Source organism: Sceloporus undulatus, chromosome 4, assembly GCF_019175285.1.
Source record: "Sceloporus undulatus isolate JIND9_A2432 ecotype Alabama chromosome 4, SceUnd_v1.1, whole genome shotgun sequence".
Taxonomy (NCBI): domain Eukaryota; kingdom Metazoa; phylum Chordata; class Lepidosauria; order Squamata; family Phrynosomatidae; genus Sceloporus; species Sceloporus undulatus.
Genome location: NC_056525.1, coordinates 132,909,996 through 132,936,649, shown reverse-complemented (window position 1 = coordinate 132,936,649; position 26,654 = coordinate 132,909,996).

The window sequence follows — 26,654 nt, the reverse complement described above, 5'->3', positions numbered from 1 at the left end:
ACCCAAATATGGGAAATAGGGATAGGAGGTATTCTTGCCTATCTCTGAGTCCAGAGAGATCTTCTATGTACCACAGTTTCCATCAAGGCAGCAGGACCTCTCTGACACAGTCAAGCATATCCCACCCTTGGACCCCACCAATCAATCCAGTCTGTTAGATATTTAAGACCAGATGGGCAAGGTCAAGACTCTATGTGGTGGAAGGACAAACTGAAGCATCTTTTCCACATCTCAGTCTGCAGCAACTGAAATATACAAATAAAATTGACCCGATGGCACACTGGATACCTGATAATGAACTAGGTCTCTGATATGGTGGCATCAGGTTCAGATGTGAGTATGAGCTACTTTCTCTTCAAAGTGACTAGCAAATTTATCACAGCAGGCAAGCTAGGGTTCTATTCTGGACCCATGTATTGACCCATTTCAGTCCGACCTCCTTCGCCTTGTCTCAATAGGCAATAGAGCAGAATAGAGTGGACAAATGTTGGGGTACTTGTTTTGATTTGGGTTGGTTGGATTTTTTTGCTAATTTCACTGCATCATAGTAGGCACCACCTTGTTGGTTGTTGTGTGCCTTCAATTATTTCTGACTTATGGTGACCCTATAGGCAAACCATCATGGGGTATTCTTAGCAAGTTTTGTTCATAAGGTTTGTCATTGCTTTTGCCTAGGACTGACAGCATATGACTTGCCCCAAGTCACCTAGTGGGTTTCATGCCAAGCAGGGAATTAACCCTGGTCTCCAACACCCAAATCACTATACCACACATCTTATTGGCCACCGTACCTCATTGTATTTGAGCTAGATAACAAAAACATTGTTGGGAGTTATGCTGAAGTGTGCTCTTATGTTGTAATGCTCATGTCTTTATACCATGTCATTTTAGAATGGAGCCTGCAAGAAGTACATTCTTAATCAAACAGTGAGCCTACACAGCTATTGGTTGACTCTGACTGTTTCTAGAAAGGCACACATCACTTCTCCATAAGGACTTAATTGGTTTTCTTTGATGGCTGCCCGACTGGAATTGATATAACTGGGAGGAGCCATGGTTTCTCATCAAAAATGGAAACATGGTGTGTGGACTATAACATTAATAGAGAGTTAGATTCACACGGAGACATATAGAATATCAGATAACAAATTTGTTTTGACTTGTAGATACAAGTAGAATACAACACAATGCAAAATAATACAATGGAAATCATTCTGTCTTTATTTTACTACTAATCTATGTAGTGATTGATGGTTTGGAAAAATGTCTCTATGTTTTAGCAGTAATGCATCTCCATATCTTGCTGTAACTCGTAAGCATAAAGCACTTGATTGTGATATTGTTTGAATTGCTTTAAATTAAAATTACTGATGCAGAGGAGAAAAGTTTATTTCCATTTATATAAAAATATGGAATTTAAAGTACTTACCACAAAAATATCTATCCCTAATTATATATAGTTGGTAAGTACAATCCTCACCTATGGGGCTTCTATGCCTCAAATACCATCCCAGTCTAACAAAGGACTCATCCAGGCAAGTGTCATTTTGGTAATCTGTGCTACACCATTCCTTACTGGCACGTAACACTCAGAGAAGGGACTAGGATTCAATTAATAGGTATGAAATTTAATCTGGTTCATTTGGCAAGCTCTGGATTGCATTTGCAATTCAGAAATATTCCACTTTGACACAAACAAGCTACATTTATATACCGCTTCATACTGCCTAAGCAGTTTCTAAGCGGTTTACAACTGTAAGCTAATTTGCCCCCAACAATCTGGGTACTGTACTCATTTTAGCAACCTCAGAAGGATGCAAGCCTGAGTCGAGCTTGAGCCCTTTTTGTTGTTTGAACTCGCAACCTTATGGTTTTGAGTGAATGGCTGCAGTACAGGCATTTAACCACTGCACAATCACTTTAACTGTCATGGCTCAATGCTAGGGAATCCTGGGAATTGGGGTATGTTGTGGCACCAGAACTCTCCAACACTGGTGCAGTACAGACCACCTCTTTGGGGCGGTTTGTAGCCGTCCCTTTTATCTCCGAGTTGGGGGCAGGGCAGCCTCACCAGCAGCCCTGCGGCCCCAATCCAGAGTTTTTCCAGACCATGGAGAAGTGGCAAAATGCTGCTTCTCTGTGACACAGAAAAGGGGTGTCCTTGGGGCTTCATGCCCCTGGACACCCCGGGAGCGGAAGCTATGGGAGAAAGGGGCCACTCAGCCCCTTTCTCCCTGGCATCGTTCCCACAGCCCTTTAGTTGCTGTGAGAATGATGCGGCTCCCAAAAGGAGCTCTGTTTTGGAGCTTCTTCATACACCACGCCCAGGCCACCATAAGCAGACTGGGGCGGCGCAGAGATATCACGCACGCACCATGCCATTTGGATACGGCATATGCATGACGTAATTATGCTGACCCTCAGGTAGATTCGATGCTCCACCCCTGGGCAACCTAAGTACATGGTCAGGCCAGCACAAAGCGCCGGTCTGGATCGGGCCATTCAAGGCTAAATGTCTTATAAAACTACAAATCCCAGAATTCCATAGCACTGAGGCATGGCAGTTAAAGTGGTGTCAAACTGCATTATTTCTGCCATGTGGATGCAGTCCTGGTTATCAGTATCAATTTCAGTCTCTGCTTTTGCTTTGTTATGTTTGTCATCAACACAGTTATGACGGACGTCTAAAAACAGAAGGTGTACCTGGATCAAACGAAGCTTCTCTACCCTTCCACATGTCAGTTTATTTCTTGATTTAGTGTGTTTCCAAACATAGACCAGATTCTTTCAGTGTCCCCTAAAGGAAGAATTGCTCTTGCATTGAAGAGTTCAGTTTGTAACCCAGGACTTGCTTGTCCTCATTGAGTGCACAGAAATTAGAAAAATCTGATACTGTATGTAGTTTTTAGAAATGATCTGGCGAATATATAAACACCTTGTCTTAAAGATTTTATTCATCATGCTAAAATAAAACATTCCATAATTGGTTTTCTTCCTTTTTTCAATTTTTTCCAGTTTTTCGGGGGGAAATAACAAAAAAGGCTTCAGGAAAAAAAAACAAGAAAAAACTGCCCCCCCCTGCCCCAATTTTTTTTCCAGGCCTTTCCACTGCAGCAAAGAAGGTGAATACTACATATTTTAGCCAGCATTAATAGGAGCAAGGTTTCCAAGCCAAGGGAAGTAATAGTTTCACCATATTCTGCACTGGTCAGACATCATCTGAAGTACTGCATTCAGTTCTGGATGCCTCATTTTAAGAAGGATATAGACAAGTTGGAGCAGGTGCAGAGAAGGGCAACAAGGATGATAAGAGGTATGGAGAATGAAACATATAAGGAAAGTTTGAAAGAGCTGGGCTTGTTCTGCTTGATGAAGTGGAGACTGAGGTTACTGACATAGTTATTCTCTTTAAAGACCTCAAGAGCTGTCATAGAGAGGAGGGGACAGGCCTATTCTCTGCTGCACCAGAGTGTAGGACCAGGTCTAATGGTTTGAAGTTACAGGACAGCAGATTAGAACATTAGAAGGAACTTCTTGACAATAAGAGCAGTTTGGAAATGGAACTAATTGTCTAGAGAGGTGGTAGGGTCTCCTTCTCTAGATATATTCAAAAAGAGGCTGGAGAGACTGCTGGGAAGTGTGGAGTCGAAGGCTTTCATGGCTGGAGACACTGCTGGGACACTTTGGTAGTTCTAGGCATTCTATCCTCCTATCTGGATTTGGTCCCAAAAGACCAAAGAAAAATATAAGCATATATGGAGGATAATGTTTAAATCAACTGTAAAAGTAAGATTGCGTAAAATCATCTTCAGCTTCCAGTTGACCGATGGCATGCTGCTTCAGTAAACAAGTCTTAAACCACTAGTATTTTTTCATCTTTCAGTACCCCTAGTTTAAAAAAATGTGTATGTATCTCTATAGTGTTGTCAATCCCATCCATTCCCAATGTGAGACTTGGGATTGCTCTGACCAAAAATCCACAACAAACTTCAGGTAAACCAGAAAGTTTATTATAAAGATAGAGTAGAAGCATTCCTGGCCACGTCTTTGCTGAATCTGAGGAACTCCAAATAGAGACAACACTTTACAATTCCCCAGACCCCTCCCTTTGAGTTGGTTTCCCTTCGCTCAGCCTTTGATGTAGAAGTTCTCCCTTTGTTCTTAAGGGGGAAAGGAGGGGGGTGTTGACCATTTGGTTCCTAGATCCTCTACCAAGGAGAGATCTAAGACTGTATGCATCTTTGGTATCAGTTACCCAACAACCCCTCATAAAACTGCCTATCTGCAATACGTGACCATCCGGCCCATTCCTCATGGTGGCAGCCCCTATTCCCAAAATGACTGCCTATCTATATCTCTACTTAATCTCTCTATATGCGTATCTATCTCTTCCCTATTTGTGTGTGAGAACCTATTCCCTGACCCCCACTCTGCGGTCTATCTATCTATCTATCTATCTATCTATCTATCTATCTACCTATCTCTACAAACCTCATGGCAGAATGCACCTTGAATGACTGACTGAAGGTGGATTCTGACACCCAAGGTACCTGAATCTGCTTCTTGTAAACAGTATTTTTGATACATGAGATATTATAATGGTAATCATATTGTGAGGTTTCTGTGTAAAGAAAAAAATTGCAGCCAAGCATTTCATGAACCCTGGAAATGGGTAAGAGTGGGCCCAAGTAGTGTTGTAAAATGCTTTTAAAATACATTTATTCTCCAACCCATTAATTTTCTCTTTAACACTTCAACACTTTTAAATATATTTTGTTTTTAAAATAGTAATACGCTTTTCTACTTATTAACATGTTTCTTTAGAGTTGTTCTTGTCTTTGAGTCGACCCAAACACATGGTGACCCTGTGAATGAGACATCTCCAAGCCCTCCTGACCTCCACTGCTCTGCTCAAGTCCTATAATTTCATACCTCTGACCTCCCTAATTTAATCTATCCATCGCATGTAGGATCTCCCTTTCTTTCTCCTTCCCTCCACCCTACCTTGCATCCTTGTCTTTTCCAGTGAGTCATGCTTCCCATCATGTGGCCAAAGTATGACAGCTCAGTTTGATCACCATGGCTTCTAGGTTTAATCTGTTTCAAGCTTAAAAGTTCAAGGACCCATTTGTTCGTCTTTTGGGCTGTCTTTTGACGTAACGGCTGCGTCGCGTCCAAACAGCGTGGCACGGCCGTTATGTCCTGGCGCTGCTGAAGGGCACTTGTGGCGCCCTTTTAGCGGCGCCGAAAGGAGCTCCAAAATGGGTATCGCTGGCGCGGGCTTTATACAACCATACCAGCGATACTGAAGAGAAAGGGGCCAAGCAGCCCCTTTCTCTGTCTCCCCACCGCTGTTGGGGTGCCCTTTTGCCGCTTCCCCGAGGCCTGGAAAAGTGGCAGCCCCTGAAGCTGAGAGCATGTGACTAGCCCAGTAGTCACCCAATAGGTTTCCACAGCCAAGTAAGGATTCAAACTCTAGTCTCCAGAGTCACTGTTCAACGTTACACCAGTATACCATGCTTGCTCTGTTTTATGATAATTGCCCACCAAAAAAGAAAAGAAAAAAAGGAGATTGCAACAACCTTTTCCCCCAAAAAATACTTGAACTAAAGGCTGCTCTTAAGGCAAAATTATTCTGAAACTTTTCAACTCTGATGCCCTCAGAAAGGGTACTGCTACCTACAAATTTCACTGAAGTTGTCCCCTAGCAAATAGACAGATTCAGCACTTAAGGGTGTTTCTGTCAATGGGAATAAATGCTTATTGAATCTTTTTACAGTCGACATCACAATTACAATTTGAAATCCTTTAAAAGAGATCGCTAAGATATTAAAAACCATTACTTTGCATGAAAATTATCAGGTCTGTCAATCAGTTATGAAAAAGAGATTTATATTCATTTTCCATTTTAGGATAGAAAGATTCTCAAAGATAGAACTGGTATTCAAACTGCAACAATTTCATTGGAATATTTCAGTATTGTGTTGCCTGGCAACTTGTCAAAGATTATCTCAGTTAATTATAAACCTCTGTTACAACAGGTAAGACAGAAGCTTATAAAACCCAAGAAACTAACATTATCGTGGCTGGGAAGAAACTAGCTCTTAAAATGTCATCTTTCTTAAGAACTCTTGTTTGATTCAGACTATTCCCCTCAAACTAGGTTCAACTTTATGTAAATGCTGCCAAGGCTTGGTAGACAAATTTATTCATTGAAATCATAAATGAAGAATACCTAAGTCAGTGAAGTGTAATGCACAAAAGGAGGGAGGCTTGGGAATTCCTAATTTTAAAAATTACTATACAGCTCTTCCAATAAAACAATGGTTGAGAATCTGTATGGGACATTCTGGAAAAGCCTGGGTTAGAAAAACCCTTAGGAAAAATTGCTTTGAATAACATTAGTTTGGTTCTGTTTCTCCCTTCGTCTTGACAGTCCTCATCTGAATTTGTCAGTCCATCCCACAAGAACGCCTTCTTGATGAGAACATCTTAAGAAAAGAAACTAAGGGCCCATACAGACAGACCAAAATAAAGCTGCTTCGGGTCGCTTTGGAGGTATGCTGTTTAAATGATGCATGCGTCCTAAGAGTCCGGAAGCTGTGCCAAAGCTACGCTCCACTCTTTAGGATTGGAGCATGGCTTTGGCATGGCTTTCAGACTCTTAGGATGTATGCATCATTTAAACAACATACTTTCAAAGTGACCCGAAGCAGCTTTATTTTGGCCTGTCTGTATGGAGTCTAATTCAGTTCCAACTTCAGCGCCTTTCCTTAGCCATCCATTGCTGTATAGCCCTCATAAGTGGATGTCTGACAGCCTCTAATCCAGTGGTTCTCAACCTTCCTAATGCCGCAACCCTTTAATACAGTTCCTCATGTTGTGGTGACCCCCAACCATAAAACTGCGATGTCTCGGTTTCTAAGACCACTGGAAATATGTGTTTTCCAATGGTTTTATGCAACCCCTCTGAAAAGGTCCTTAGAATCCCAAAGGGGTTACGACCCACAGGTTGAGAACCACTGCTCTAATCTAATCTAATCTTTTATAAAGGTGCAAATCGCTTATTAGAGCATCTGGGTACTTCCTCTGTCCATATATTGTTTTTAAGAATCTTGCCTCTAAAATATATAGTATATTGGTTGGAACCTCATATTGCTAGTTATCAAGGATTAAATTGATTTGGGAGAACAAATATTGATATTACATTTCAGAATTAAACATGAAGAAGGTGCAATATAGGTCCTGTCAGTGGCGCCATTAGGGAGATACGGGGTGTGTGGCCCGCATTGGGTGAAACTCCTAAAAGGGGGAAACGCCTTCTCAGTCCCCCCCCCCACCTCAGTGTCATCGTCTCATTCTCCTCATGATGAAAATAAGGCAGCACCAAGAGAGCTGAGCACGCCTGCCCCCACCTCAGTGCCATTGGCTTGTTCTCCCCATGAGAAGAATAAATACTTGCCTCCGGAAGTCCACAATGATTCTTTCCCAATGCCACTCCCTTGGACTGACCTTGTAGATAGCAGCAGAACCATTGTAACACAGTGCTTTCTATTCCCATATGTTAGATCTGGTCCAGTAAGGTACCATGATTTATGATATCGAAAGCTGCTGAGAGATCGAGGAAGATCAGCAGGGTAGCAATCTCCCTGTCTTTTGCTCAGAGTAGGTCATCAGTCATAGAATCATAGAGTTGGAAGAAACCACAAGGACCATCCAGTCCAACCCCCCTAACATGCAGGAGCTCACAATCAAAGCATCCCCAACAGATGGCCATCCAGCCACTGCTTAAAGACCTCCAAGGAAGGAGACTCCACCACACTCTGAGTCAAAGCAACCAAGGCTGTTTCAAGACTGTACCCTGACTTGAAGCGATACTGAAATGGGTCCATATAATCTGTTTCCTCCCGGAACATCTGAAACTGCCCAGCTGCTACATATCCAAGCATCTTACCCAAATATGGGAAATTAGGGATAGAGAGGTAATTCTTGCATATCTCTGAGTCCAGAGAGATCTTCTATGTACCATAGTTTCCATCAAGGCAGCAGGGACCTCTCCCTGACACAGTCAAGCATATCCCACCCTTGGACCCACCAATCAATCCATGTCTGTTAGATATTAAGAGCCAAGATGGGCAAAGGTCAAGACTATATGTGGTGGAATGGACCAACTGAAGCATCTTTTCCACATCTTCAGTCTGCAGCAACTGAAAATTATCCCAATAAAATTGACCGATGGCACACTGGATACCTTATAATGAACTAGGTTCTCTGATAATGGTGGCATCAGGTTCAGAGTGAGTATGAGCTACTTTCTCTTCAAAGTGACTAGCAAATTTATCACAGCAGGCAAGCTAGGGTTCTAATTCTGGACCCATTGTATGGACCCATTTCAGTCCGACCTCCTTCAGCTTGATCTCAATAGGCAGAATAGAGATGACAAATGTTGGGGTACTTGTTTTGATTTGGTTTGGGTTGGATTTTTTTTGCTAATTTCACTGCATCATAGTAGGCACACATTGTTGGTTGTTGTGTGCCTTCAAATTATTTCTGACTTATGGTGACCCTAAGGCAAACCCATCATGGGGTATTCTTAGCAAGTTTTGTTCATAAGGGGTTTGTCATTGCCTTTTGCATTGGCTGACAGCATATGACTTGCCCAAGGTCACCAAGTGGGTTTCATGGCCAAGCAGGGAATTTAACCCTGGTCTCCAACACCCAAATCACTATACCACACATATTATTGGCACCGTACCTCATTGTATTTGAGCTAGATAACAAAACATTGTTGGGAGTATTATGCTGAAGTGTGCTCTTATGTGTAATGATCATGTCTTTATACCATGTCATTTTAGAATGGAGCCTTGCAAGAAGTAACATTCTTAATCAAAACAGTGAGCCTACTACAGCTATTGGTTGACTCTGACTGTTTCTTGAAAGACACACATCACTTCTCCATAAGGAATTAATTGGTTTTCTTTGAATGGCTGCCAGACTGGAAATTGAATATAACTGGAAGGAAGCCCATGGTTTCTCATCAGCAAAATGGAAACATGGGGTGTGGACTATAACATTAATAGAAGAGTTAGATTCACAACGGAGACATATATGAAATAATCAAGATAACAAATTTGTTTTGCATTGGTAGATACAAGTAGAATACAACACAATGCAAAATAATACAAATGGAAATAATTCTGTCTTTATTTTCTCACTATAATCTATGTAGTGATATGATGGTTTGAAAGATGTCTCTATTGTTTTAGCAGTATATGCATCTCCATATCTTGCTGTAACTCGTCAGCTATAAAGCACTTGATTGTGATATTGTTTTGAATTGCTTTAAATAAAAATTACTGATGCAGAGGAGGAAAAGTTTATTTCCATTTATATAAAAATATGGAATTTAAAGGTACTTACCACAAAAATCTCTATCCCTAATTATATATAGATTGGTAAGTACAATCCTCACCTATGGGGCTTCTATGCCTCCAAATACCATCCCAGTCTAACAAAGGACTCATCCAGGCAAGGTCATTTTGAGTAATCTGTGCTACACCATTCCCTTACTGAGCAAGTACACTCAAGTCTACGAAATCCCATACTACCAACATCTATCTTTCAGTTAGTCTCAAAGGTGCTGGAAGATCCCTTTTGCTTACTTTTCTTTATTTTCCTAACTTTGTCTTACTTTTAATGTCACCTCTGATCATTTCTTGTTTACAAATGCTGCTAAATGTTCCCTCCTAACTTTTTAAAAACCTCAATAATGTGGTTAATAAATGTGTCTCATTTTAGTTTACTTGTGGATGTCTGCTGGTGGTACTTGCTGAAATGTTATTCATAAGTGTATCTAAGCCCCTTACCCCTGCTGATCCTTTTGTAGTTTTACTTCTGGTCTGACATCTTCACATTCTCCCATGAAAGCTCCTGTTTCTTATTTATTTATTAATACTCTCAATTTGCACTAAGATGACAAGTGCATCAGGACATAGGATAAGGAGTGCTGATGTCTTGTTAGTCAGCGCAGTATTCATTTGGCTGTTGGTGTTGTTATTTCAGACTGTCACCCTGTTCCCACTCCTGCTCATACAACTATAATGGATTTCCCAGCCTCCAGTGTCTTTAAAAAAGATCCTTCCCTATTGGTGCTAGATCAGTATGGTGAAATGAAGGGACAATCCAGGGCACGTTATTTAACCTTGAGATATAAGGTTAATATGGATGAGATTAAAAAATGGAGGGTGAAGGTAAAGTGGTGGTACCATACATAAATAAAACCATTTTTAAAAAATATATATTTTAGTTCAAACTTTATGGTAACACTTGATTCTGTTTGCTGTAGTGGAAACTGTAACAACTGCAATACTGAGGGGTATTTAAATGCCAACCATTTAAAGATTAAAACTAGACAATATGCTCTCAAATTGCAATGCACTAATAAGAACATAGCCACTGAAATTTATTGGTGTACTCTAAACACCCATAGGAAATCACTAGAGAGGCATGGGGCCACTGATCTTTGCTGAATGGCTGCTGGCATTAAGTTAATCTTTCCTGTATACCATTTTGAAGGACAGGCCATTTGTTTGGAGAGTTTTGATGAGGGGCTCAATATGCCAACTGTGAGCATGTAAACATTTTCAGGAAATTCTGAGAGCCTCTGTCAATTTAATCCATATGGAAATTGTTAACCTTCGATTGATGCATTTCAAGATGATCCCTAGAATCTGCTGGACAAATGATCATTTGATGAGTTCCCTAAATATCTTGTGTAAGTAAGTAAAAGTATTTACTTGATGCCTAAAAAGTTAATACTTACATATGGCAAGCATTTTGATTTGGAAGTGTCCCCCAAGTCTTCCTGTGATTCCCTACGGCTATTCAGACGAACAAATGTGTTTCCATTCCTATCTACTATTCATTTTAGCATCCGCTTCCCAAACCTCCTAGCAATCTGAATCTTAAAATTTTATATATTAATTCACTCTTAAATACATGGCTTCAAAGTTGTTGTTTTAAAGAGTTGTCCTTATTCCTCAACCCTCTTGTTGCACCAGTCCTTGAAGTTACTTCATCTACTATTGTGAACCCTGACTTGGTGTGAAAATAGTTCTCCCTGAGGAAGACCACACTACAGGAGAGGATAATTAAGGAAGCCACAGCCCTATGTTTGCAAGACCCTAACAGTGCTGTTAATTTCAGGGCCTCTTGGAGGCCTTGCATTCATAGGATTGCCATAAGTCAAGGCCAACTGCAGCAATTAAAAATAAACTATTAGCTACCCTGATCACCACTCCGTCACTTCCAACAGCACACCAGCTGGGTGTAAGTGACCTGCAGCTATAGTGGGACCATAGAACAGTTCAATTATTTCCTGCGTTTCTATAGTGGAACGCACTCAAGTGGTTCACAGTTTTCATAAGGTTCACAGTTTTCATACTGTGTTCCCCACCTCAGCATGTGACTATTTGATAATAATAAACTGTATGTGAGGCTCAGCCACACACCTGCTATCTGGTTCCTGCAGATGTCTCAGAGGAACAAAACCACATAGCAAGGTCTTTTACTTATTATAGTTTTCCTAGTGAAGGCATTCCTTTCATTATGCTATTCAGTGACTGATCCCAAGGAAGTTGCTCAAGAGAAACTCCCATGAGACATTAAAATGAGGGAAGAGGAAGTGTTCTGTTCCTGGGAAAGTTTTTATATGAACTCCAAGCTATTGTGCTGTGTCCTTCCTCTTCTCCAATTCCTCCCTTCCTAAAGCTAGGATGGCAATCATGACAAGATGTTTATCAGGTCAGGTAAGCACACCCACAGCTGTTTCCTGCTTTGCCAAGACCAGGCAGGAGTGAATAATAAGATTCCTCTCCTGCTGAATGAATGCACACAAGAAATATGCAAGGAGTTTAGGAAAATGGAATAAATATACATTTCCTGTCTGTTTCTTGCTGCTTGGCCAAGGAGATACCCTATACCCTTGTACTACAAGTGAGGATATACTCGCATAAGTGGCTGTGTTTTTAGGGAAACACCAGGCCAAGGGCTTGAAGGTAGCAGGCAAAATATGTTGAGCCTAGATTCCTAGAATGCCCAAGGCCTCTGGCAGGTCTGTGCACCAAAAAAATAAACAGCTCACTATATAATAAACTTTAGTATCTCAAAAGCCCAGAAATGCCAGTTGCTAAATTTAGGCACTCCCAATAACAGCTTTCAGGAGCATTTCAGAGGTGGGCAATCCAGTGCACTCCAGAGGTTTAGGACTACAACTCCAATCAGCTCCAGTCAACATGGCCAGTGATCAAGGATTATCGGAGTCATGTTCCATATATCTGAAGGATATAATGTCATCTACCCATGCACCTATGTAGTATAGCTCTGGATCCTCTCTTTTCATACCTGCGATATTAGAGAATAGATGTACAGAAGCCTCCTGTATATGCCAGAGACAGAAGCATCCTATCATACACATATGAGGTTAGCCGTGGTCACTGGTCTGATACACTTCAGCTGAAAATGTGCAATGAGATACATATGTGTATCATGTAGCTACATCTCTGTAGCTATGTCTCCCAATGTTAACCCCTCCAAAACTCACATTATAAGCAGTGCAGCCCCTGCTCCAAAAAAAAACCCCAGCCATTTCCATGTTGTTGGAGACTGGGTGGATGAGTGGAGACACATCCAGCTCATATTTTCCTGTAACTTGACATACAGGGACCTCCAGATTTCCTTCAGAGGTCTCTGAAAATGAGGTTCTTGCAGAATTCTGATCATTGCAAAGAACAAAAAATGTGTTGCAATGACATAAGTCTGACTTGCACCACTGTGACTCACCAACAGGATGCCAGCCTTTGTAATATACCACCTCTCAGGTCTCTACTGCCACCAGAGAAACTAGATACTAGAGCCACTTCATACCAATCAAAGAATTGTTATTCCATGGAATTAAGAAACTAGCCCACAAGCCCCTCCACAAATATAAGGACTGTGCTTGTATGCATAGACTCAGAAGCAAGTAATGAGTAATTACTTGTGCAATATCTGTCCTCATTTAATTGAAGGACCCCAAGATTCTTGCCTCCATGCAGATCAGTTCCCACAATGCTTTATCTGCTGCACAAGGAGTGTAGTGTGGGAGTACATGACAGTTCCCTTTATCACGGAATGATAATCCTTGGATAGATGAGTGAGGTTCTGTCAATTATGACAGCAGATGAACAGCACTGTAACCATTTTTGCCTGCTTGGCAAGTTCTTGAAGGGTTATGATTATTAGAGTGAGCAAAAAGAAGGCAATATCCTGCCATGATGGCCAAAAATAATAGCAAAAAGGAGCCAGCATTTACAGACAGTGAGCCTTGTGGAATGCTGGTGGTCTTCTCAGATGTTAGAAAGCCAAAAATCCTGATGCAAAATTTGAAATCACCATATTGTGGTGATACCTTTTTAGTCCAATAAAAAGACTCAAAATTGGCCACTTTAGCTTCTGCAGCCAACTGGCCTCTTCATCAGGCAGGCAAAGATAGTAAAACATCATGAGAGGACTCCTAGATCAGCATCGTTCTTTATTGAAGGAGGGTCATTTCAGACATTTCTATGGCCATGAAGTGAGTTGGAACAAAAAACGTAAAAGATAAGCAATGCAAGGTTTGTTCCCTGTTGTGGCAATAAAATCCTGCTGTGTGTTCTGCAGTTTTGATCATTTAATGGTTTCCAGGATTTTTACCATTCATGCCATATAATGTATACAAAAGTCATGGTAATGACTGATGCCTCCCCAAAAAGAAGACAGACATCAAAGAGGAATAACATTATCATACAATTTATCCTTGCTAATTTAAATTAATATATATAAATATGACATAACTGCTGTAACTGACACCTCACTGGGAAGTAGATGAAGCTGGGCTGGACATATGAGATTGGGTTTTGTTGTTGTTATGTGTTGCCATTAAGTCAATTTCAACTAATGGCAGTCCTATAAGAGAGCCATTTATTTGTTTCAACTAATTGCAGCCCTATGAGAGATCTAAAAAGTCACCTTGTCATCAACAGGCCTGCTCTGGTCTTGAAAATTCAGGTGGCTTCCACACTGAGTGCAGTCTTCCTCTTTTTCTACTGCTTTCTATATTACTGAGCATTTACTTTTCTAATGAACGTCTTCTCTTCATATTCCATTCTATGACAGTGTCAGTTTAGTCATCTTGGATTCTAGGTTGAATTGCTTTGGATCCATTTATTTGTTTTTTGGCAGTCCATCTGTAAAACTCTCTGCCAGTACCGCATTTCAAATGAATTGATCTTCTTCCCATCAGCTTTCTTCACTGTCCAGCTTGGGAAATATGATGGCATGGACAATCCTAGTTTTACTACTCAATTATATATCTTTACACTTCAGGATCTTGTCTAGTTCCTTCATAACTGCCCTTCCAAGTCCTAGTCTTCCTCTGATTTCCTGACTGCAGTCTTCATTCTGATTAATGACTGAGCCAAGGTATGGAAAATATTGAACTATTACAATGTCTTCATTGTCTACTTTAAAGTTAGATAAATCAATTGTGGTCATTATTTTTGTTTTCTTCATGTTCATCTCTCCTAGAGCTCCTTTCCACCAAGAGTCTCTTCCATGTTCACACCCCAAACTACCACTCCAAGGTCATCCCCTGCCCCTCTCCAACAATACCACCCACTCTTTCCTCTCCAAGGGTGGAGTTGGGACACTTCTCCTCCCTGTCCGCATTCTAGCTTCCCTCTTCCACATTCCTTCTCATCTGCATCTCCTTCTCCTTTAATCCTTTGCCTCCAGCTTCCTCCATCCCACACCCTTCTATGTAGACCCCTTTTTCCTCTCCTGATCCCAGCCCTTCTCTCCCCTTCAAGTCTGGAAGAGGAATCTCCATTCTCACCATTGGTGGTGCTCCTTCCTCATGTCTCCCAGCCCTTGATGATGTTAAGGGACACCCTGACTCTCCCCATGATTGGTCACAGTAACACACTCATTTCTTTAAGAGCAAGCCATAATTTTTCATGAACTACACAATCTATAAAGCACAGGCTAATTTTCTTCTCAAATTATTTTGTCCTCTCCATTATTTAGCATGTGTTTGCAATATGATTCCTACTGCCTATTTCTTTTCTGTACACTACTTGAACATGAAGCATTTTTATTTCATATACGGTAAAAGTATTTGTTGTAAAAATTTGAGCATCACTTTGCTTGCATAGGAGATTAATGGAATTGTCTGGTGGTTACTGCAATCCTCGGTGTTCCCTTCCTTGGAGACTGGAATGTGTATTGAGCATTTCCAATCGTTGGGCCTTTATTTTGTTTTCCATTTTTGTTATCAGATATTTCTCCCAACTGCTTTGAGTGCAGCTTCCACTTCATTTTCTAAAATTGTGGATTCACCTTCAAACGGCTCTTTCTTGAATGAATCTGTCATTCTTTTTTTTCTCATATAGTTCTTCAGTGCATTGTTTCCATCATCTTTTAAATTTCTTCTAGAATCATGTAGTATGTTCCCCTGCTGGTTCTATAGCTTCCCCGTTCTTGGTTTAAATTTCCCTTTGCTTTCTTGGATCACAGAGTTGGAAGGGGCCTCATGGGTCATCAGGTTCAACTTACTGCTCAGTATGGGAAATTCCACAGAGTATCCCTAGCAGGTAGCTGTCCATCATCTTTTGAAGACATCTAGAGAAGGAGACCTCACCACCTCTTTGGGCAATTGGTTCAACTGCCAAACCATTCTCACCATAAAGAAGTTCCTTCTAATGTTCAATTAAAGTCTACCCTCCTGTAACTTAAAATGATTGGACCTAGTTCTACCCTCTGAGGCAGGAGATAATTTTGGGAGAAAGGTGGGATATAAATCCAATAAATAAATGGATAAATAAATATTTAAATTATTTAATAAACTTTTTTTAAATTTCATTTGGGTCCCAAAGTAGGAACCAAGGCTACTCTGACAGAGCCAATTAAAAAAAAGCCTTTACAATAAAAATGTTAAAACAGGAGACTTCCGGGTTGAATGTGGCGTCATAAAGCTATCTTCCTAACTGCTCCATGGCGGTGGGGAAGCACTGATTGTGGTGATCGCTGGCCAGTGATAGTGTGGCTGGCAGAAATTTTCTTTTGGGTATGAGCGACTGAGAGGTGAACCCTATAGGTGTCCGATTCCAGCTCTAGGCATCCTGGGGCACTTAGTATCTTGCTTGGATGTGATCAGAACTGAAGGGACCGAAGGGAGAAATCAAGTCCCACTGCAGTCAAGCCTTTTAGCAATGTCCACTCAGCTTTTTTAAATACCGTGTAACACTTTCTACAGTGAAGCTATAGAATTAAGGAATTTTCCAACTCATCAAGAATGTATGTATTTCCATGTTTAATTGATTTATTTTGTGATCAACTCCTATGAAAGGCAAAGTGAGTAATCATTTAATTAATGGAAATATTTTAAAGTAATGGAAATACAAAGGTAATATTTGGACTGTGAGGAAGAACTTGAAAAACATTGTTGAAGTGCTTTTTAAAATCAATTTTAGTTGGACTTTAGATTGTGACAATTATCTGTACCAGACTGTGACAATAACAACTTAAAATGGCATAGAGGGAAAAGGATGCATTGTTTACTAACAGAGATGAATTCAAGGCCATCTTCTGGCAGCAGAAAAAGGAAGCAAACTGTGTTTTAATTTATGATACACTGAGATCTTGTTTCCGGTAAAAAGAATAAAAGCTAAGAGAGAGGGTAGGTGACAGCAACAGCTAGTGGTCAAGTTGATAACCTTGAGCAAAAAATATCCACTTTGACATCTGTCAAAATTATGTCTGCCTATCTGGACTCAGTGAAGGGTACGACAGAGGAAGAACAGTTGGTTATATTTGAGCATAAACAGATAAAGATGGAGATGTTAAGGGATATGAAGAACGAGTTTAAGCACTTGTTGAGTGAAGTGAAATAATCAACTTTGGAAGAAATTGATATTAAAGAGCAAAGGATTCAGTGGATACAAACAAATATAAAAAAAGATAAAGAGATAAAATTGGAAACTGAAATTCCTAAAAATGCCTATCTGCAAGAGGACATGAAGAAATCTAGAGAGACAAAGATGTTTACTGTAGCAGATAAAGAGAAGGGGATTGACTTTAATACTTACTTTGGAAAAGATATCCTGACAGAAGAAGATATACAGCTCAATATCCGGGAAAGGATTTTTGGGTACCTGTACTGCATTGGATGAGGACCTTCAAAAGGATGTCTTCATACAAGAAAAGAAAGATTGAAAAGACATACTTAAGACTAAAGGGATAATATATGCTGTTCTGATTTTTTTCCTCCTTTCGGGTTGTTTGGCTTTCTTTGTTAAATGGTGGGTATATCATAAGATACTTTGGGTGACGTTCAAGAAAAACTAGATTAATGAAGTTTAGTAGATTTAGCAGAAAGATTTTGAGGTCCAGATTTTAGAATATGATGTTTTAATAACAGAACGTTTTATAACACCATGAAACGTATATAAAAAGAAGGTGTTGTAAAATAGAAATTACAGATAGTTAAATGTAGGGGTTTTGCTTTTCTAAACATTATTTAACAAAATAGCAGGGTTGTTTTTGTGTGTTTTTTTCCCCTTTCTGGTTTTTTTCTTCTCTTTTGATTTATGTTTTTAATAATTAGGATAGGTTAGACAAATTCTATATAATTAAATTTTTCAGGATGAATTAATATTGTTTAAAGGCTATAAGAATTAGGAATTAGGGAAGGAATGAGAAGGAGTTTAGCTTCTTCAGTCTGTTTTGGGTAACAGAATTATGATTGTAATCATTTTGCTTTCTCTGTTGTCTATTTTTTCTTTTGTTTTATATTTTATAGATGGAAGAAAACCAATTAGGTAAGATTTCATATTGTTAAGTTGCAGGAATGAACTAAATATTGTTTAAATTTTTAAGAATCGGGATTTGGAGAAGACTATGAGGTGAGATATGTGGAAAACTGTGTGATTAGGTGAAAGATACGTAAGGAATAGTAAAAAATTAAAACAGTTAAAATCACTACATAAAACAGTATAGAATTATTTAAGAGACACAAAAAAGATACAGTGTATTTTTAAAAACCATCCTAATAAAAGCTCCCCTGTTTACACATTAAAAACCTGTGGAGACTATCACATGAGGCTTCTAAAGCACAGCAATCACATGTTTGAAGCACATGGAAACATACCGGTATGGTGCTGCATTGTATATTGTGCACTAGTATTGCCACTGCCTACTTCCGCTTCCTCTTCATTGGCCTGTTACAGACTGCCAAAATAAAGCTGCTTCAGGTCTCTTTGGAGGTATGCTATTTAAATGATGCATGGATCCTAAGAGTCCGGAGGTCGCACCAAAGCCACACTCCATTCCTAAGCACTGGAGTGCAGCTTTGGTGCAGCTTCCGGATTCTTAAACAGCATACCTCCAAAGAGACCCAAAGCAGCTTTATTTTGGCAGTCTGTAACAGGCCATTATTATCCTCCTTAGGGCACACAGATCAGTCAGTGGGGAAGAGCCTGGTCTGTCAGGGAACTTGGGTGCCTCACCAACCTGCAAATCCCAGGTTTCCATAGGATAGGTCATGGCAGTTAAAATGGTGTGAAACTGCTTTATTTCTACAGTGTAGATACACCCCTAGTCTAACAAGCTTTACGGTTCTCAAGGCACAGTAAAATAAAAAAAATTATATCTGCTTTTAAAATTAATGTACCCTTTCTCCATTTAAAATTTTGTTAAGCCAAATCCTTGCTAAGCTTTTTGCTTTTAAAGTAAGATCTTGTAAATAGGTTTTAATTTCTAAGTACAGAAAGAAGATAACTCACTGAGGATTAAATACATTAGATAATTGAAGATGATTACGAAAGTGGGGATTTTCAGAGGTCCGGTGTCCTTTAAAGGCTTGCTTGAGCATGTTGAGCTCGATGTTTAACCTGCCACCGTCCCACCTTGCTGCTCAACACACTTATGATCATTATGAATTCATGAGGAGCAGCATTTTGAAGCATGTGTGAGTAATCTCGCACTCTTCTTATCTGGAGAGAGTTTTTGCCAGGTAGAACTTATTTGCCTCCTAGCTGAGTTATTTGCCTTTTAAGTTTCCCTTGCCCTAGAGCTTCACTTAGAGATGTCAATCCACCATGAGTCCTCACTTGGAAGACTCCTGCTTAATTTCTTGAGCATTGGTCAAATTCTTCAGCAACATTTAGTTCTTTCCAACTTTTGCATTCCAGTCACCTATGATTAAGAAGAAATCCTGCTTTGGTGTGTGATCAATTTCCTCTTGGACTCCTGTATAGAATCCTTTTTCCCTCTTCTGTATCTCTGAATTGAGAATAAGCATGAATTATGGTTATATTGATGGGTTTCCCCTGAAGTCTGATTCATATTATTTGGTCAGACTTAGCATTATATCCCCTGACTACACTTGCTACATCTCCACTCAGTATTAATGCCACCCTATTTCTTCTTAGATTTCTGTTTCCTGAATAAAACACTGTGTGATTATCTGACTCAAAATGCCCCATTCCTGTCTCATTTAGTTCACTTGCTCCACATACTGCAATGTTATACATTCCGTTTCTTATTTTACTATGTCTAGCTTCTCCTGATTCACACTTCTCACATTCAATGTCCCATAATATGTGTTGTACAGAGCTTTGAACTTTCCTTCCACATCTCTGCATGTCAACAGCTGAACACCCTTTTGGCTTGAGTCCAGTTGCATCATCAATTACTCATGGTTATCCTCTGCTATACCCCAGTAGCTTGTTGAGTGCTTGCTGGCCAGGTTGTGTCATCTTCTAGCACCATCTCTTGTTTCATTTTGGATTGTCATCATAGGATTTTCATGGTAAAAGACATTCAAAACAGGTTTAGTGAGCCTCCTTCTGCTCAGTACTAACATGTGTCATCGATGGTGCCACTACCATTGCCTCTGAGAGAAGCTCTGCCAATGTCAGCCCCCAGCACTGCTGCTGCCCAGTCGCTGTTTGGCACATTTAGTCTGGCTCCTCAGCAAAAGCCTGTCTGACATGGGAGACCCTACCAGCAGCATTGCTGCTATCAGCATAGTTACTTGCCTCATGGGAACACACAATTCCACCTCCTCAGAAAAGAAGTGCCATGGTAGGGATGTATGACATTCCTAAATCAATTATTTTACCCCTTTGTTTCTAACTATGTGTTTCTACTCGTTGTTTCTTGTTATCTCTCCTCCAGTTTTATACAGCTTGTTTCCATCCCATCTAAGTTTAATTTGCACGTTTCTCAAGGGCAGGAACACATTTCTGTACAGCAGGAGAGGGCTGCATGCACAGCCAGTTGTTTTGCAACCCTCCAGAGTTTCAGTGGCTATTGCATCTTTGAAAGTTGGCATATTAGATGTCAAAGTATGGGAGCTTGCTAAAAAAAAAAAAGCAGTTAGTTATGGTTATAGCCCAAGTGCCCGAAAGTAGCTAGTTACTGTTATAGTCACAATTTGATTTTTTTGTATCTGTATGTTATACTATATGCTAACTAGTTTATCACAAATGCTGTGAGATTTTTTGAAAAAAAATAAAGATTTTATTTCAAAAGATCTTACAGCATTCATGATATTCTAGTTAGGAATGAATTCAAAAAATATCAGCAAAGATCCACCCCCAGCTATTTTATTGGGAACTATATGGGCACTATTCTTGCTGCAAATACACTTCTAAAATGACTGAGGCTGTGGATGATAATTCTAAAAAAAGGTGTGAAACATTTTTCAACTTGTTACACTTGTTGTCACTGATATAGCCAAAACTTCTAGAACTTTAAAGGTTTAAATAGAAGAACATCTCAGTACTATTAAGAACACGGAATCAAGTGGTGCTTTAATAATCCTTTTTGCAGAGAACAATCTTTTAAGGATCTACATTTCTGGATGCTGGACAAAACTGTCCACAGAATGCCAAGACCCTGCTGAAAAGGGAAATAGATATTGAAAGTTGAAAGTCTGCCCCCTTCTGGCAAAAATGAAGATTAATATAGAGGTGTCACTCATTTGTTCAGGTTTTACCAAACTTCTTAAGGTTTTTTTTCTGCTGCCCAATTGCTATGATAAAGATGGCTTTGATGTGCACACACAAAAAATCTGTAAGAGTACAATTCTCTGTCTTCTCCTCTGAAAACTATCAGTTGCCAGTTGTAAGGTTTGAAGACACCTATGTAAATATATGTGCATTGTGGCCAGAATGGTGAAAGGTCTGAAAACCATACCCTATGAGGCGTGAGTATGTTTAGCCTGGAGAAGAAAAGAGGTGGCACAATAGCCATGTTTAAATATTTGAAGGGATGTCATATTGAGGATGAAGCAAGTTTCCTTTCTGCTTATCCAGGGACTAGGACATGGTGGAATAGATTCAAACTATGAGAAAGAGATTTCACCTAAACATTAGGTAGAATTTCCTGACAGTAAGAGCTATTTGACAGTGGAACACACTGTGGTGGAATCTTAGTCTTTTGAGGTGTTTAAGAAGAGGCTGGATGGCATCTGTCAGGAGTACTTTGACTGTATATTCCTGCATGGGATGGGGTTGGACTGGGTGGCCATTGTGATCTCTTCCAGTTCTATGATTATGTGATTCTATTGACATTATCAGATGGTGGAAAACTAGGGAAGAAAAAAGCATATTCCCAGCAAAGTCATACGATCGTGCTGAAGATTTTGAGACAACATCGCACTTATTCAGGACTTCACCCATGAAGATCCAGGAATGCTCCATCAACAAACCATTTCCAGGACTTCCATGTGAATAGCTTGTTGCTGGAGCATTCCTGGAACTTGATGGGTTAACCCCTGGATAAGTGTGGAGTTATCATGCAACTTTGCCAGGAGCATGCCTTTTACTCCTGGCTTTTTCCCCCTCTGATAATCTCTTATGATGTTACAACACAGGCAGAAAAACACAAATCTGCCTACCCATTTGAGTACTCATTCATAAAAAGAACATAATGTTTCAAAAGCTGTTTAGGCAACAAGATACCTGACTGCTTGATTTATCAGGACTTTGGTTTCTCTGTGATCACCATCACCAGGCCTTGTCTTTGGCACCAAAATTAAGTGTGGTGAACTAAGCCAGGATTAGATATAATACACTAACATCTTATTTAACACTGATTCATTTACTGTGGTTTCACTTAACTGTGAAGAGCTGTGGGTCCCTCATGCTGCTTATGTTGTCTAGTGTTTCCATATTATCTCTTGTTAATTTGCTGTACACTACCTGGCTGTTAGTCATGGTTACACACTGTCCTGGTCATCTTCCAGCCAAATCATAATCACACTGAAGGACCAAGAAATGCTTAGAGAAGTGTTACCTGTAGGCATGTCTAGGTTCTCCAGCACAATTTTATGGTATGCTTTTGCTAGAAACCCAAGGTAACAAAAAGGGCTTCTCAATTATCTGTGGTTTTTGTTCTACATGAAAGGTCCTGAAACATATCCATCACATTAAAAGAGGTCTTATGGTATTACGGAAATCGATTGTCAGCAACCTGATGTGCCTCCAACCTACAAAGCATACAAAGTAGGCGTCCCACCACCCTGAAGACAGCAAGACCAGAAGACAGGACAAGACACAAGACAGTGCCAGAGGAGAGGGTAGTTCCCCAATGCATGCCAGCAGTCCTGCAGACAAGCCATTCTGGTAAGTCAAAGGGCTTTTCCTTCATGTTCTTTCCCCTTACTTTACATTCCAAGATGCTTGATTGCTTTAGAAACATATCCAAATGGTGCTTTCCTGGTGATGAGTAATAATGACTTTATATAATGCTATTATTCAGACTGTTTATATCAAAAACCTTTTCAAGGTTGGTATGATTGTCATGTTGCAGACCAAGACTGAGAGAGTCTTGCATAAAGATGTCTAGTGAGTTCATGGTTGTGGTTAAAAACCAAATTAGGGATTTTCACCCCTATATTATATGAACACTAATATGCAATAAAAATATAATGGCAAACTAAATAATTAATATTTAACATGCTGTCAGTTTTGATAATCTGTCACCTAATGTCATTTGATAATCTGCTAGTTGGCTCACCCTCGCAAACAATGGAGTCCATGGTCTTTGGTAATATGATTGCATTAAATCTAAGCTTTCTAAATTTCTTCTCTTTGCAGTTTGACTCTTCTCTGCTTGTTATATTGGTGGACCAAGCATCCTTCCTTTTCACTTCCTGCGGCCACAGAAATGCGTGGACTTTATGATATTGCTCATTTAGAAGCCCAAAGACACAATCAGCCCAGCTCAGATGTTTTTCAAGGTTTTTGTATTTTCCTTCTTGCATGACAGTGGAATGAAGAGTGGGTTTGCTATAATTCTCTGTTACTAAGAATAATTCCTCTTCATCCACCTTTCTGTTCTGTTCAGTCTGTAAAAGCATTTCTATTATAGATTGGAGTCTCAATCCTAAAATGAAACAAACAGGCAGACAGAAAGACAGATACACATGCACACACAAAACGCACACAAGCACTACCATGTGTAAATCACATGTACCTATTAAAGCACTGAATCAAAGGAGGAGGCAGTTGCAACACCAGGGTCTCAGTTTTGCACTGGTTTCCATGGGAACAACCAAGGCTCATTCTCTGTTTCGATTTGGAAAGTGAGTATTTTCATTTCTGTTAAACTCGCTGCCATTTCTGCTATGACTTGCCCTAAGCTGCTGTTCTGTGCTAATGGGAGTGGGAAATACATTTAAGCATCAGAGAAGCTACAGTATTGGGGAGGGAGAAGGCTTTACCATATGCATTTTGGGCTAATCAGTGAAGCAAGAAGATGCAAATGAACAATGATTTTTAAAAGCGGGCATGAGCGGCATGGGTTTTACTTTGCCCACCCCTGGTTTACTTGGACTTCTGAAAAACGTTTGACAAAGCCCTTCACCAAAAACTCCTAAGCAGATTTAGCAGATATGGAATCATAGAATCGTAGCCTTCTTATGAACTGGAAATCAGTCAAACAACAGAAAGCAGAAGTGCTCAGTTCTTGCAATGGCGGGAGGTTAAAAAAAAGAGTCAGTTCTTCCAAGGGAAGGAGGTGGCCAATGGTGTCCCTGAGAGATCTGTGTTGGGCTTCTTCACTTGTACTTAAATGACTTGAAATGAGCAGTCAGTAGTATGAAGTGGTCAGGTTTACAAATAATACCAAATTAGTCACTTGATTAGAATGAAAATAGATTTATTTCATTCATAGGTCCAAAAGAATCTCTCTGGGTTGGAAGAAATGGGTGTTAAAACAGCAGACTAAATTCAAGCAAGGGTCAAGGGTGCATACTGGTGCTAAAAACAAACTTCACAGATACACTAATGGGATCTGAACTGACAACAAAAGAGATCTTGTACAGTGGACCCTTGTTATACGCTGGAGTTTGGTTCCAAGATCCCCTATGTATAACAAAATCTGTGGATGCTCAAGTCCCATTAAATATAATGATATAGCAAAATGGTGTCCCTTATAAAAAATGGAAAATCAAGGTTTGATATTTGAAATGTATACTTTTTTTGAACATTTTCAAACCACAGATGCTTGAATCCGTGTATAAAAAATCCGTGTATAAGAAGGGCTAACTGTATTACAGGGAACAGCTTCAATGAATATGTCTCAGTTGTAAGTAAAAAGGTGACTTGAATATTGGGTATAATTAGAAAGGGAAATAAAAGTGAAACTGCCAATATCATTCTTCTCTTATACAAATCCATGGTATTTGTATAAGAGAAGAATGCTGAATCTGGAATGCTGTGAACAGTACTTGTCACCCATCTGAAAAAGAAGAGATGGAAAATGTGCAGAAAAGGGTAACCAAAATGATCAAGAGACTGGAACAACTCCCCTAAAAGAAAAGGTTATTGGGAATTCGTTTTGTTAAGAAAAAAGGGAAACATAGGAAGATACGATAGTGATATATAAAATTATGCACAGTGGGAAACCTCTTTCACAGTATCTTCGTAGAACTAGAATCAAGAAGGTAGGGAAGCAAGGGGTGAAGGAAAGAAAAAAAGCTAGGAGGGATAATTTGAAACACTAAGGAGACGATTATGAGACCATGAGACTTCCCATCCCATTTTTTTGTCCTCAGTTTCCATGGACAGTTGTTATGAATATGACATACTACACAAAGGTCTTTATAAAAATATAAAATTCCAAATGTATGGGTTTGGGTTTTTTTTTTGCTTTGGGAAGAGGAATCTTCAGATTGCTTCATCTTCATGTTTTCTTTTTCCTTTGAAAGGGGGCAGTTTGTATTAAAATGGTATACTTAATACAAGTGTCAGTAGGTAGGAAACCTGCAAAATTCCACAAGATAGGTTAGGGACTAGAACATTACAATGAATGAAAAATAGTTTTAATTTGGCTCAAAGTCACTGAAAGTGCACTGAGACACAGCTAAATGTGGAGCATAAAGTAGCAGATAAAAGGAGTGTCCATATATTACAATGGAAATGCATTTACATTTTATATGTACACTTGTTCAAATAAATGGGAACAGAGTTTGGAAAAGTTTTTTTTTTTAACTACAATCTCTAGTACACACATAAGGCCATCCTCCAGACACAAAAGGATCTGAAGGAGGAGAACTAGCATGTTTGCCACCCTTGTGCATTTATATTACTCATCTCTAGAATGCTTCAGTATGGATATGTTCACTTTATGTAACTCTGGAAATTTGTCTGAAGGATCTAATTTAATGTTTCGGCATGATTTTCAAATGAAGTTTGCCCATGATACCTCAAAATACCCTTCCACCCCATCCATTTGGCTGATATATAGCTGGGAAAAAAATGAGGGGCATGAACAAGTTGGTGTGAGCTATGGGGGGACTGGGGAAAATTGGCTCCTGAACCACACACAGGGATCATTCAGACATCATATTCATAGCATGCAGCTCTTTAACCCGAATCTATGCACATTAGTCATTCACACTAGCAACGATGCAGAACTGTTTTTAAAAAAAACCTCCAGTTATCCCAGATTAAGGAGATTATCGCATGGAGAAAAGGACCTGAAATAGATTCAGGATTGCAAACTCAAAAGTGGGTATTGTTACACGTAAAATCGCCACCACTGCCACCGGGCGACTACAACCCGGGAGCTTTCAGTTTTTCCAAAGCGGCTGGCTGAGCATGGCTGGGACCCGGTTTGTAGTCACCTGGTGGCAGCAGTAACAGTTTTACATGCAATAATACCCGCTTTTGAGTTTGCAGTCCCAAATCTATCTCAGGTCTTTTTCTCCATGCAATAATCTCCTAAATGTTTTTTTTTTTTTTGCAGCCCCTCCCACAAACTAAAATCGGGTGCACTCAGGATGCATGTGAACAACAGAGATTCAACCTGGATTCATCCTGGATTATTTTCACAATGTGAATAACTTCAGTTTCCTGCCCCTGAGCTAGAAAGATTAAAAGGCAAGTGGGGAAGAAAGGACCAGCTAGAAAAGGAGGGGAGAAACACAGCCAAAGTTTATCTATTAAACAGAGCAGTCATCCAGCAATAGCTTGAGGCCAGAAAGTGACAAGCTGAGGCCTACAGCTGCTTTCCAAGTGAAAACTGTTTAGCAGAAACAAGCCTGAACAGATCACTGGGACTTCATA